Raw genomic sequence first — 14,246 nt, 5'->3', positions numbered from 1 at the left:
TAAATAATAGTATTCCACTAGCTTTAGAATAATGTTTTAAAAAATGGTTAGGTTGAGTGTGGGTTCCATCACATTAAAACAAGTTGGGTAAAATGAATAATTTCATTTTTAATATATATTTTATCATATTAAATTATTGAATAAAGGAGGGTCTTAGAGTAACTGATAAAGCCGCTTTTATGCGATCAGGAGACTATGAGTTCAAGTTGTGAAAATAAGCTCTCACAAAAATGTAAATTAAAACTGTATATAATAAATCTTTGTAATTTCAATTCTTCTCAAACCGCACATATGTTGAGAATTTAGTTCACCGGACATATAGTTTTTAATTTTACAAGTTGAGTAAGATGAATAAACTTTAGTTAATGGCATACCTGAAATACTTGTAATAATTTCCTTTTCGATTCAACCAATGTGAACTTTATTAATATTTTAATATAGTGACAAAAGCAAATTTAATTTCTTTGTTGGCTTTAGTAGAGTTTCAAAGAAAAACGAAAAATCATCTGAAATCTCTGAATTTTTTATTTGAAGATCAATAAAATTAGTAAGATAAAAAAAAATAAGAGATTTTATCATTATAGGATATGAAATTCAATGGAAGCAACGATACAATAAATGCAAATAAAAAAAAAAAGAGAGAGAGAAAATACAAAAAATAAATCGTACAAAGTTATATACAAATGGTAAAATGGTTCAGTGGACCCCTGTACTAGGTTGGTTTTGTAAGTTGGACATTTCTACTTAAATGTTTGTCATCTGAATTTGAACCCATTAAAAAAAAAATTTAAACACTTTTTTGGTGAGTGTAATACATTCTCGCCACGTCAGCTGCCAAATCAGCTTCCACGTCATTTTTATTTTTAAATATTAAAAATATTAAATATTAAAATAAATAAATAAATAAATAATTAAATAAATAAACCCCTCCCTCTCCCTCTTCCTCTCTCTTCCCTATTTTTCTGATTTGTGTTTCTTCTTCTTCTTTTTCTTATGGTTCTCCCTCCTCTTCTCCTTCTTATTTTCCTTCATCGTTTTAATCTTCTTATTCTTCTCACTCTTTGAAAAAATTGAAAAGAAACGCTCAAAGCACTAAGAGGCAAAAAAAAAGCACTATTTTTTTTCTTTTGTTGCACAATTTTTGGCGATTCTTGAAGCTTTTCGTTCACCTGTTTGCCTGTGTTTGAGCTTTGATTGTTGTTGAAGATGATGATGATCTCAGGATTACTTAATTTATAGCAGCTGGTGATTAGATTTTTGTTGTTTGTTTGGAAAAATTGAGAAGTGAGAATCGAAGAAGAAAGATTCTTGTTGTTTGTTTGGAAAAAATTGAGAAGTGAGAATCGAAGAAGGAAGAAAACCGCGTCATTTGTTTGTTTGTTTCTTGTTGATTCTTGTCACACCCCTTTTTCACTCTGAAAAGATTCATTTTAAGGGTCGAAAGGGTTTTTATTACTAAGTGACAAAAATTAAAAATTTGTTCTGAAAAAGGATTATTTATATTCAAAACTCAGAGTCGCCACTTGACATAATCCGGTGTGCCAAGTCACCTTTGAAAAATTCTTTTCCAAACGATTTGACTCTTTAAGACTGGTTTGCGAATAGAGATTCTGACTAAGGAATTTTGTTGACCGAGGGGAAGGTGTTAGCACCCCTCGATCCCGTGGTTTGACCATGGTCGCTTGGTGAAGCATATCGGCTAATTTGACACTACGAATGTATAAACCACACAAAGCACGCAAAACAATCAATCAAGCAAAACAAAACAATCCAAAATTTAGTGTTCAGTCCAATTATATAGTCCCGAAATAAAATAAAAAAAATACGAAAATATAAACCTACTCTATTCTAGGATAATCCTAACTATGCTCCATTGCTTTCCACACCCGACGTTTTGGGCCTTGATCATGCGTTGTATTCAAGTACATAATACTTCGGGGCATTACTCGGATAAATTAATAGAAATCCCTCGAGGCATTCTCGGTCCAAATGAATACAATAGATCCCAATGCATAAATCAAAACCACTCCACAAACATTTCATCATTCAACAATCACAGATCCTAAACTTTGCCTACCTAACCTACTATTTGCCTACCCAAACTTGATCTATCATGATTCTATCACGTTCAACATCATCAATGAATCAAAAATTATCCAAATTTACTTTTATCGAGACCAATCCCTTCCTGCATCCATTCACAAAATAATTAATCAATTCTTTAACTACCAATTCAAGTTTCCATATTCAAATCCAACATCAACCAATACACAATCACGATTCAAACATACCAAACACACAAATCATTCACGATTATGTAAAAATTAAAGAAAAAAAAGATAGAATTGGACCTCAATGCCGCTTTTAAAAATTGATGTATTATTCCTACTAAATCCGGTAGAACCCGCGTCCAATAAACTTAACGGGTACCACAATCTCGACTACGAACCAACTCCCCTATGAAACTCTTAGAATCCAATTAAAATACGAAATCCGCGAAGAGACAGACGAATATTCAAAAACAAGAACTGCGAAATGAAACGAACGAGACCCGCGCACCAATTGTTGTTGGAATCAATTCGAACCTTACCGGATTCAACCCAAACAGACCAGAATCAACCTGAACAGGCTGATTTCAGGCTGATTTAAGCAGATGGTTCTGATTTCGGTGACGGAGATGGGTTTGATCGAATTTTCCAGTGAATTTCGGAGTGAAATCGGAACGGGTGAAGTGATTTTTGGTGAAGAATGGCCTGAAAACTCAATCTCTGATCGATTCCTTCTCTTTTAAACTCTTTCACGTCACCCTCTTCGTTAGTCTCTCTCTCACTCCGTTACCTTTCTCTTCGTTGCTCTCTCTCTCTGTTACTCTTCTCTCTCTCTCTATTCTCCCTTCCCTCTCGATCTCACTTTATGTGTGTGAGTATGGTCATGGATATGAGAGTCTCCTCCCCGTTATTTGGATGATGATGTGAATATATAGTGTAAAGTTTATGTGATGAATGGAAAAGAAAAGAAAGATGCCATTGGTTTTTTTTTGTGGGACCCCTGGTGAGAGTTTTCCTTTCTTTATTTTGGAAAAGATGGAATCTTCCTGGTAGGCTCTTATTATCTGATCTGTTTGTTATCAAAAGAAGCCAAAAATAAATACAAGGGGTACGTAGGGTATGGGGTTAGGGTAGGGTCGTGGGGTGGTATAGGGTGGTGAGGAAGGTTGTTAGGGGTAGGTGATTAGGATAAAGTTTGTTAGGATAAATCAAAATAACATAACATTTGTTATTTTTGTCTTTTGTGAAGGGATTATCACACGGGGTAGGGTACGCGGTAGGATAAGGTAAAAATGATAAAAAATGATATCGAGGAGGGACGAAATTAGGTGTCTACATCATGCCTCCTTTGAATGTAAACACGAAGTGTTTTCAGATAAAGAAGTAGACAACAAGACAAAATTTTGTCTCGACCATTATTCAAAGGAAGAAACAGAAAGAAGGAGAACAACCGAGTTTTGACTTAGGACATCCTACCCACCCAAGTTATGGAGGAATCAAGTGACGAGTATTTCAAAATATTTGAAAGAGAAGGACTATACCGATTTGGAGAGTCGAGTGAGGTTCCATTGAGGTTCCAGTCCACGGCGCTGTCATTACATCAAAATAAAAATTACAAGTTAAAACATAAATGAAATTACAAAAATCCTATCTATGCACCTTTTTTTTTTTGGACTCTTGACTTTAGTTTTATCACCCTATTCTTCAGGTGGGCTCTTGACTTGCAATTTCTTCACCCTATTCTTCAGGCAGGATCCTGAGTTGCAATTTCATCACTTGTTGCTTGGTTTCAATTTCTTCATCCTATTCTTCAGGCGGGTTCCTGACTTGCTATTTTTCAATCTGTTGACTTTCAATTTCTTCGCCTTGTTGCTTGACTTTCAACTTCTTCACTTTGTTGCTTGGCTTTCGATTTATTTTCCCTGTTCTTCAGGCGGGCTCCTGAAATCACATCAAACTAGAAAGAAAATTATCCCAAACAAAAATTGTTGTAAAGAGAAATTCCGTTTGCCAGAAACGTGAAGTTCCAAACATAAGAACTAAATGTTGCCCCAGTTTATCATCAAAGGACTTTTGTGCAAGTCACATCATTATGGGAATCAAGGAGAATGACTCGACTAAAAGTATGTCTTATAGAAATCAGGGGATGATTCGACTAAAAGGTACGTCTAATAGGAATCAAAGGGGATGACTCGACTAAAAGGTACGTCTTCTAGGGGTCAAGGGGAATAACTCGACTAAAAGGTACTTCTTATAGGAATCAAAGGGAATGACTCGACTAAAAGGTACGTCTTCTAGGGGTCAAGAAATGACTCGACTAAAAGGTAAGTTTTCTAGGGGTCAAAGGAATGACTCGGCTAAAAGGTACGTCTTCTAGGAGTCAAGGGGAATGACTCGACTAAAAGGTACGTCTTTTAGAGGTCAAGGGGAATGACTCGACTAAAAGGTACGTCTTATAGGAATCAAAGAGGATGAATCGACTAAAAGGTACGTCTTCTAGGGGTCAAGGGAATGACTCGACTAAAATGTACGTCTTATAGAAATCAAAGGGAATGACTCGACTAAAAGATACGTCTTCTAGGGGTCAAGGAGTGACTCAACTAGAAGGCACGTCTCCTAGGAGTGAAGGTTCAATTTAAGAAGTGTATCACCTAGCAAATGAAAACTGAAATTCCTGGATAAGAAAGTGTGTCTCCGAGGGATATAGGATTTTTTTTTTTACCATGATTTGATTATCAAACCTGTGCAGCAACTTTGCTTCCTGCATTTGTAGAAGTGAGGCATTGCAGCCCTTGATATTTATGCTCTGAAGTCCTTGCTTTGAAGGTAATATGTTTCTATTTCATCAAAGAAAACTTGTGAGTTTAAAACATGGTGGCTGGTTTGTGGCTTTGGCTTTCGTGGCAATCGTTCTTGCCCTTGTCACATTAATCTTGCTTTCAACCATTAGCATATGTCATTGACTCGCTGCATCATTGATCCGAACTCAGATTATTAAGAGTAACTCTAAAACAAACACAGTATTTCTGCTTTGCCATGCTTTTCAGATAAACCCTATAAACCTTGATATTTCCATAAGTTCCCCGACTTGTCTGTTGACAAAACTTTTTGCCTGTCTTATTTTGGTTCACAGTCATGTCTCTTTCATATGTTGACCTTTGTCTTGCTTTGTGCAATTGAAGAAGCTAGTAGCCAGTTTTGAAATCTTTTCTCACTCATTTTGACATGGACTTGACTCAACGATAAAAAAAAATGACAATGATTTTCTATTTGAATAACTGACTCAAGAAAATAAAGTAAAGATAAGAAAGGAAAGAAAAGACAATGAATGTCCCCATTTGAAACAAAGAAATGAAAAATTTATCTAGAAATGACAGTCAACTCTAATGATTATGTTATGCATTTTGGATTAAGTTGTCTGATCTTTCCATCCAAATTTCTACCAATTGTTGTTGAATTAATGGCCTTGAAACTGAGTTGCTTCCTTAGGCCAAATTCATTCGGAAACCTCATTCGGCTAGTGGCGCCTTGAAGGATTTTCGCCAACAGACCTGTTTCTTTCTCTCAGCTCACCACTGTCTTATGGTGTCCGTGAGGGTTTTCACCAATAAGACTCTCCAATTTTTATTTCTCTCAACTTACCATCGGCTTAAGGTGCCCGTGAGGGTTTTCACCAATAAGACTCTCATTTTTATTTCTCTCCTAATTTTTTATGCTGAGGAAGACAAGTAGTACCCAAAATGCATCATCATATCCATTGTATACTTATCCTTTCTCAAAGATTGATCTGAAGGTCTTTCTTTGGTTGTAACTTAGCTTTTGGATAAGGTTAGAAAGAAGGGATGGCATGAGGCCCAAACGACACTTGAAGTAGTGTAGGACTTACAACTTTTGGAATCTACTCCAACAAGGAGGATTAACTCATGACTCAGTTTCTTTTGACTGGACAATTCTAAATTATTTATTCAGTTCGACCGAGCCCTTAGTAGGGCAACCTACGTATCTCACCCCCGAGAGAGGAGAATCAGGTCTTGCGCAGTTTTGGAAACTTGTTCTTTTGCTTGATTCTGATTTGTTTTTTTTGCTTTTCTCTTTTATTGACTTTTTTTTTTCTCTTTGAAACTTTCTGACTCTATTTTTCTCGACACTTCTCTTTTTTTTCTTTTTGAACACATTTTTTTTCTTTTTTAAAAAAAAAAAAAAATTTGACTCTATTGTTTTGCTCGACACTTTTCGTTTGAGCTTTGCTGACTCTATCTTGATTCCAAAAGAGGGGTATGAAAGAAATAATACTAAGGCTCAAATGGGGTAAACAAAGGATGACACAATGTTTGGATAGTAGAATGAAATGCCTTCGTCATATCAATCCTTGAAAATGCCAGTACATATCATGTAATATGAAAATGAAAGATGAAGATCATTTGTGACATCTTTTAAGCATTAACTTTGACTTAGTCTGTGTGTCACTACTTCTTCTGCATTTTTCTAGCATACAACTTCACTTTCGTTATACATTCCTCACTTTGAATGACTCATGATTTCGTGGAGCTAAATTTCTTTTTGTTCATGCAGACAATATTTGACCTAATTGAGACATGTCTTTCAATTGATGACCAAGTGATTCTTGTGATTCTCAAAACAATTGCCTTAATTTTTTAAGAAGGCTTTAATTTATCACCAAATGTCTCAGCACTCTACATATTTTCTCGGATGTTTTTTCAAACTTTAGCCCTCTAATTTAAAGTTCATGCTCAAATTGGATTTTAAGATCCAACTGAAAGTTCCGTCAGTATGTCATATCACTAGAGCCAACATAAAAATGTACTATGTAAAGAAAACTAACAAATGACTTAAAATGAGACAAAACGATAAGGGACACCACATTTCATTGAAAGAAAAGATAGAAGGGTTTAAACAAGACGACAGAGAAATAAAATAATATAGATCCCGAACTACAACCCTGAAATAATTCGGATAACAGAAAATAAAATAAAACAAACTACCAGACCTCTTCCTAGTAGGGAGAAGGGTGACTTCTCAATTTCTCATCCTGACAGCTTAGCCACTGATTTGTATATCAGCATGACTAGAGCTTACACCACTGTTAGACACATTCTCTTTAACTAATAAGTTCTGGATCTCCGTGCTTGACTGATTGCTTCCCACATAGCATATCATGCATTACCGTGTGTGGATGAAGGATTCTGTGTGACCTTCGTAGTGTCAATGTTTTGCACTACGATCAAATTTTCTTGAATCAACCTTTCCATTTCAAAGCACTACAACCTTCAACACTGTAACTCGAGGAGCTAGAGAATGAGTGGTGGATGTATTGAGATGTAGCTGACGTGGCATGAATTTTGAGGCATGTTGTGGTGCGTCAATCAACAATAGGGAACTAACTTTTGCAATTGTAATGGAAAACTCAAGATATTGGCAGGATCAATAGTGGGGAATGGAGGTGGAGGCAGCCCACTGGCCCAAGCTCGATACATTTCCATCATTTGCTGCCTTAATTTCCAAATATCTTCATTAGCTCCTACATTCTCGTTCTCCGAACTCCCTATCTGATTAGTGACAACAAACTCAGTATCCTTGTTGGTCATAACTTTCTCTGTGACGTGGAGCAATATGGAGGACTAGCCAAAATGCCACAAACCAACCACCAACCTAACTCAAGAGATAGCAAATGCGTTAGAGTTCAACAATTTTTCAAAACCTTTGTTTTTTTATTTTTGAAAAAGTCACCGAACCCAAGAGGGGCACCTACGTATCTCACTTCCGAGAGAGGAGAATCAGGTGTGCGTAGTTCATGAAGTCTTGCCAAAATGGCCAATTAATTCTTTTTCCTTTCTTTTTTCTTTTTTCTTGAAACTTTAAAAAGAAAAGGAAATAACAAATTGTCGAAAGAATTGACGAATTTTTTTTATTTTATTTTTTTGCATTTTTCAAGTTTAAACTCCCTATACAAAATGAAACCTATGATTACCAAAGAAAAATCTTTTTGGGCTTTCGATTTTGAATTTCATAGGAAAATGAAACTTGAAACTATTAAAGAAAAATCTTTTTGTAGTTTTTATTTTAGAGATGTATATGAGACACCTACTCTAAGTGAAGAGTGAAGAAAATCTTTTTGAATTTTTCAGATTCCTGTACAAAATGAAATCTATGATTACCGAAAAAAATATTTTTGGATTTTCGATTTTGAATTTCATACGAAAATGAAACTTGAACCTATTAAAGGAAAATATTTTTTTTTTGTTGTTTTCTTTTAGAGATATACATGAAACACCTACTCTAAATGAAGAGTGAAGAAAATCTTTTTTGAATTTTTCAAATAAGATCCCCGAACCAATAATAGGTTGCCCACGTATCTTACTCACGAGAGAGGAGAATCAGGAGTGCGTAGTTCGTCCAGATTGGATAGTTAAGGATTATAGAACAAACAACACCTTAACTTGAGAGACACGACTGCACGATGAAAATAAAATCTTTTTGGATTTTTAATTTGACACTTCATACAAAAATGACATCAACAACTATGAAAGAAAAATCTTTTTGGTATTTTCGTTATACGAAATGTAAAAAATTTCTAACATCTTTTTTTGCATTTTTCATTTATAAAAACTTCTATGAATGAAATTTTTTTTTTTTTTTTTTTGAAGTTTTCGAATTGTGAATGCATGCTAAACGAGACAAAGGAAAATATTTTTGATGTTTTTTGAGAAAATAAGTGCGAAAGCTAAAGTCTTTTTGAATTTTTGAATTGTGAAAAACAAAAGCCGTAAAAAACTCTAAAAACTACGAAACTCTCTTTTTTTTCTCTTCGACTCACTTGTTCTTCTATTTTTTTTAACAATTCTTTCCTATGCCCTTTACTTCTAACACATGCTTTCCCCAAATCAGTTCGTCAAATGACCACGTTACCCTCAGAGATGCAACATTTAGCACATAGGAATGCTTTAGAGGTGAGTCTCCTACAAAAGACCAAGTGGGTCCCGCTAGGTCTTAATATGATACACATAAGTATGACCTAAAAGCTGACCTATGCTGGGTTTCACTAACAAGGCTGTTCGGAGGAGCATATGGTCGATAGTGGCTGCTTTGGCTATCCACCTACTCCATACCAGCCAACGGCTCCCCCTCCTAAAATAAGGGTGACTCAACTATAGGTCGTGTACACAGCGTGTACTACAAAAATTATTGCAGAAAGAATTGACTCGGGTTATGCACATGATCCCAGATATAAAGCAGTAACACATAAGAGAAAAACTATAAACAAAGAGCACGTAGGCACTCAAAAACAATAACACAAACGACAACACAAACAATGTTTATACACCCATGATGTCAAACTAAGCCGATATAATTCCAAAAATAAGCTCGAATTCTGTAAAGTCTCCAGCAGAGTCGCCAGAGCTGTCACACCCCTTTTTTCACTCTGAAAAGATTCATTTTAAGGGTTGAAAGAGTTTTTATTATTAAGTGACAAAAATTAAAAATTTGTTCAGAAAAAGGATTATTTATATTCAAAACTCAGAGTCGTCACTTGGCATAATCCGGTGTGCCAAGTAACCTTTGAAAAAAATTCTTTTCAAAATGATTTGACTCTTTAAGACTGGTTTGCGAATAGAGATTCCGACTAAGGAATTCTGTTGACCGAGGGGAAGGTGTTAGGCACCCCTCGATCCCGTGGTTTGACCACGGTCGCTTGGTGGAGCATATCGGCTAATTTGACACTAAGAATGTATAAACCACACAAAGCATGCAAAATAATCAATCAAGCAAAACAAAACAATCCAAAATTTAGTGTTCAGTCCAATTATACAGTCCTGAAATAAAATTAAAAAAATACGAAAATATAAACCTACTCTATTCTAGGATAATCCTAACTATGCTCCATTGCTTTTCCCACCCGATGTTTCGGGCCTTGATCGTGCGTCGTCTTCAAGTACATAATACTTCGGGGCATTCCTCGAATAAATTAATAGAAATCCCTCGAGGTATTCCCCGTCCAAATGAATACAATAGATCCCAATGCATAAATAAAAACCACTCCACAAATACTTCATCATTCAACAATCACAGATCCTAAACTTTGCCTACCCAACCTAATATTTGCCTACCCCAACTTGATCTATCATGATTCTATCACGTTCAAAATCATCAATGAATCAAAAATTATTCAAATTTACTTTTATCGAGACCAATCTCTTCCTGCATCCATTCACAAAATAATTAATCAATTCTTCGACTAATAATTCAAGTTTCCACATTCAAATCCAACATCAACCAATACACAATCATGATTCAAACATACCAAACACACAAATCATTCAAGATTATGTAAAAATCAAAGAAAAAGAAGATAGAATTGGACTTCAATGCCGCTTTTAAAAATTGATGTATTATTCCTATTAAACTCGGTAGAACCCGCGTCCAATAAACTCAACGGGTACCAAAATCTCGACTATGAACCAAATCCCCTATGAAAATCTTCGGAATCCGATTCAAATACGAAATCCGCGAAGAGACAGATGAATATTCAAAAAAAAGAACTGCAAAATGAAACGAACGAGACCCGCGCACTAATTATCACCGAAATCAATTCGAACCTTGCCGGATTCAACCCAAACAGATCGGAATTAACCCGAACAGGCTAATTTCAGGCCGATTCAAGCAGATGGTTCTAATTTCGATGATAGAGATGGGTTTGATCGAGTTTTCCAGTGAATTTCGAAGTGACATCGGAACGGGTGAAGTGATTTTCGGTGAAGAATGGCCTGAAAACTCAATCTCTGATCGATTCCTTCTCTGTCAAACTCTCTCACGTCACCCTCTTCGTTACTCTCTCTCTCACTCAGTCACCTTTCTTTCTGTTCGTTGCTCTCTCTCTCTGTTACTCTTCTCCCTCTCTCTATTCTCCCTTCCCTCTTGATCTCACTGTATGTGCGTGAGTATGGTCATGGATATGAGAGTCTCCTCCCCTTTATTTGGATGATGATGTGAATATATAGTGTAAAGTTTATGTGATGAATGGAAAAAAAAAAAGATGTCATTGGTTTTTTTTTGTGGGACCCCCTGGTGAGAGTTTTTTTTTTTGGAAAAGATGGAATCTTCCTGGTGGGCTCTTATTATCTGATCTGTTTGTTATCAAAAGAAGCCAAAAAGAACTACAAGGGGTACGTAGGGTATGGGGTTAGGGTAGGGTAGTGAAGTGGTATAGGGTGGTGAGGAAGGTTGTTAGGGGTAGGTGATTAGGATAAAGTTTGTTAGGATAAATTAAAATAACATAACATTTGTTATTTTTGCCTTTTGTGAAGGGATTATCACACAGGGTAGGGTACGCGGTAGGATAAGGTAATTATGGTAAAAAATGATATCGGGGAGGGAAGAAATTAGGTGTCTATAATTCTTTATCTTCATCTTCTGATTCTTGTAGGTTGTGTTGATGTGTTTGGAAAAAAACCTCTCAAAGTTCTATTCAATTATATTGATTTGTTTCTTTTTATGTTGTGTGAATTGTTGTACTTTAGGCTTAAGAAATTGCACTTTGCAATTGCAATTGTGATTTTACAATGCCATGGTAGCCGGTGGGGGTGGGGGACTGGTGGACGGCGGTGGAGTGGGGGGTTGGACGGGGGCTGCGGTGGGGTGGGGGTGGCTAGGATGGGGCTGGATGGGATCGGGGGATGGGGTGGGGTAGGATAGTGGCTGGATGGGGGAAGGGGTTTGGGGGGGCTTTTTTATTTTTAAATTTATTATTTTTTAATTTTTTAAAATATTTTTAAATTAAAAAATTAAAAAAAAGTTTTAATCCTTTTTTTTATCTTTTTTAAATTATTTTAATATAAAATTGGTCAAAAATTAACCCTCACTCACACTTCAGGCGAGTAACTACACTCGCCAAGTCCCAGTCAGCATTTTAATGCCACATAGGCAAAGTCAACGGTCAAAGGGTTTGAAATATTGCTTTTTAGTGGGTTCAGGGGTCCAGATGACAAACATGTTAGTAGAAGTATCCAACTTACAAAACCGAGATAGTACAGGGGTCCAGAAGGTCATTTTGCCCGTACAAATCACTACCTTTCATCATATTGAATTATTAAATAAAGGAGGGTTTTGGAGTAACTAATAAAGTTTTCTTTATGCGATCAGGAGGTTATGGGTTCAAGTCATCAAAACAACCTCTCGCAGAAATGCAAGTTAAGACTATGAGCCCGATTGAATAGAATTAAAAAAATAACTTTTTAGTTTAAGTGATTAAAAACTTAAAATAAGTGCTTATAAATTAAGCATATAAGTGTTTGGATAGAAGTGCCGAAACTGAAAAAAATTATTGATGTGTTTAGTAAACAAATGATGTTCAACACTTTTTTGTTGTTAAAATGACTTATATATCATTAAAGTTGTTAACACTATAAATAAGGTGAATTATTTATAATTTTTAAATCTAAAATAAAAATTTTGAACAAACCTCTGATGTAATGAACGATTCGATGAAAACAAAGAAGAAAGATGAAGAGAAAATTAGAGGGAAGAGATGAAGCGAAGCGACAAAGAGAAAAAGAAAAAAAATTATATATTAAGGGCTACAAGTTTAGGATAGTGTTGGAATTGGAGAACATATAAGGGATAAAAAGGTAAATATTTTGGTCAAACCTAAAAGAACTTTAATCTAAAAAGTAAAAAACTAGGGGTACCAAGCTTCTCACTTTTTGATTTTTTTAATTAGTTTTTTTCCTTTTTAAAACATTTTTTAATTCTATCAAACACCTTAAAAATCTAAAAAAAAAAAATAAAAAGCTAATTGGATCAGATTTTTGTTATATCTTCCTACGGGTACGCAGAATCTGTATATGTAAACAACAACTTCAACGTTAGTTCTATGTTTAAAAACAAAAACACAATGAAGTGCAGTAAATACCCTCAACACAAGATCAAAGTGATCTTTCTTAGAAGTGTATTTTATTTTCAGAAATAAAGATGGAAACAGAAATGGCCAAGTCGCCCGAATTCACGGACTTTCCTTAAGGAAATAATTCCCCTCACTGTACCCGAGGTTGCGGAATTTTTCTCGCAGGATAAAATGGCCAAACAGACCAACTGTAGCGGTACCTCAAACAATTGGAATATCGTCGAACTCACTTAACGGATTGACTGATCACATAGAGTATTTGTAAAGACAAGAAGAGAGTTTATTGCAGAAAAACTCATATCAAAACCTGTGAATGAAAGCGGGTTTATATAGCCTATGAGATGTCTCTTCGAAAAGGTGGCATTGGTTCACTTAAATGGTGTGATGTTTCTGGAAATTCATGTCTGTTTACCCAAAGAACATGTCGTTCTCCAACAGACATACCAGTTCACGAAACATACATCAGTTCATTGAGCAGGGAAATATCATTTCATTGAACAATTGCATCAGTTCGAAGCAGTGTAAGAAAATACTGTTTCAAAATCTGTATGCATGTATAAATGGAGGATTCCCGGTGCTTTTTCTTTTGGCATTCGGAGTAAATTTACGTGAAATAAACTTTGTCCGAAGACGAAGCCGAAGCCGAGCCAGCGACGACGACGATGCGAGACATTTCTTATTTTTTGCCTCACTTAACATGTGGAGTAAGTGCTTTCTATTAAAAACACTTCATAGTTCCCTTCTCCCACCAATATGGGAGAATTAGTGAACTTGCCAATTTTGGGAGTACACCTTCTAAATCGTTTCTTCCACCATTTTTCTCTCCATTTTCTATTCACACCATTTTCATACATATTGAACCAACAATTTTAATCTTATCGAAATGGCCATAACGTATGATAAATTCTTATGGTTCCAATCCTTTCTCCAATTGTGTGCATGTTTGAAGTTTTAGTTTTAAATATTGAATTAATCTAATCAACTTTACAAAGTAGTTAAATTAATTATAGTGAAAAGAAATGTAACAATTATTTTAAAACAGAGTATTATTTCTATAATTTTTATAGAGAATATATTGTTATTGGATTCGGATAGATCTCTTCCACCCCCACCCCCAGCCCTTTTATTAATTGCTTTTTGATCCTAAGCAAAGAAAGATAATGTTTGTTTCTTTTTCCGTTTTTACTTATCACATTTTAATTTAATATACTTCTTAAAAAATAATTAATAACATAATTATTTTAATATAGTACTCCAATTAAGTGATGTTTATCTTGTAT

The sequence above is a fragment of the Capsicum annuum genome, chromosome 10 (assembly GCF_002878395.1).
Source record: "Capsicum annuum cultivar UCD-10X-F1 chromosome 10, UCD10Xv1.1, whole genome shotgun sequence".
Lineage (NCBI taxonomy): Eukaryota > Viridiplantae > Streptophyta > Magnoliopsida > Solanales > Solanaceae > Capsicum > Capsicum annuum.
The sequence above is the reverse complement of the archived record's forward strand: the minus strand, read 5'-3'. Positions refer to the sequence as shown.